General features: G+C 46.0%; 2 non-coding genes across 2 annotated transcripts; one reads left to right on the forward strand and one right to left on the reverse strand.

Moving 5' to 3' along the window:
• The first annotated feature begins 322 nt into the window (after positions 1–322).
• On the forward strand, positions 323–396 carry TRNAR-ACG. The gene has a single exon. It is a non-coding gene; the product is annotated as a tRNA-Arg (tRNA).
• Positions 397–649: 253 nt separating this feature from the next.
• Positions 650–721, reverse strand: TRNAN-GUU. Its single transcript has one exon. It is a non-coding gene; the product is annotated as a tRNA-Asn (tRNA).

Below are 721 nucleotides of genomic sequence, written 5' to 3' on the forward strand. Positions count from 1 at the left end.
TTAAACTCTACTGCGGTGACGATACTGTAGGGGAGGTCCTGCGGCAAAATAGCTCGATGCCAGAATGATAAAAAGCTTAACACCTCTTATTTGACTTTTTCACTATTTGAAATACGAAAAAGATCCAAATCCAAAACGCAAGGTCGTCTTATTCAAAACCTCAATCATCACATCCCCTCTCTCCCACTTCACACCTCAGAACGCACTGTTCTTATAGAGAGAAAGGCGCTTTCCCATCTTCTTAACCCGAAATGAAATGGCTGAGGAGAAGAAGGTTCCTTTTGGGGGGTACCCCCGGGAAGAGATCCAGTGGAGACGGGGTGGGCCTGTAGCTCAGAGGATTAGAGCACGTGGCTACGAACCACGGTGTCGGGGGTTCGAATCCCTCCTCGCCCACAGCCTTCCAAAGGGGGAAGGACCTTTACTTTCTCCCTGAGGGTAGGAAAATCATGATCGGAATAGCGGACGTAAAGCTATTGAACTTGGGTATGCTCTTTCCTTTTGTCGAAGTGGAATCGTAGAACAGAATGTGATACGATGAGATAGAATGCAATAGAAACAAGGATAGCGAACGGGTTACCTACTCCTAAGGGTCAAAGCAAGCCTTTTAATTCAATTCTTTATTCTTACATTAAAGAATGAATCAAATCTCCCCAAGTAGGATTCGAACCTACGACCAGTCAGTTAACAGCCGACCGCTCTACCACTGAGCTACTGAGGA

The sequence above is a fragment of the Setaria italica genome, unplaced genomic scaffold, assembly GCF_000263155.2.
Source record: "Setaria italica strain Yugu1 unplaced genomic scaffold, Setaria_italica_v2.0 scaffold_14, whole genome shotgun sequence".
NCBI lineage: Eukaryota > Viridiplantae > Streptophyta > Magnoliopsida > Poales > Poaceae > Setaria > Setaria italica.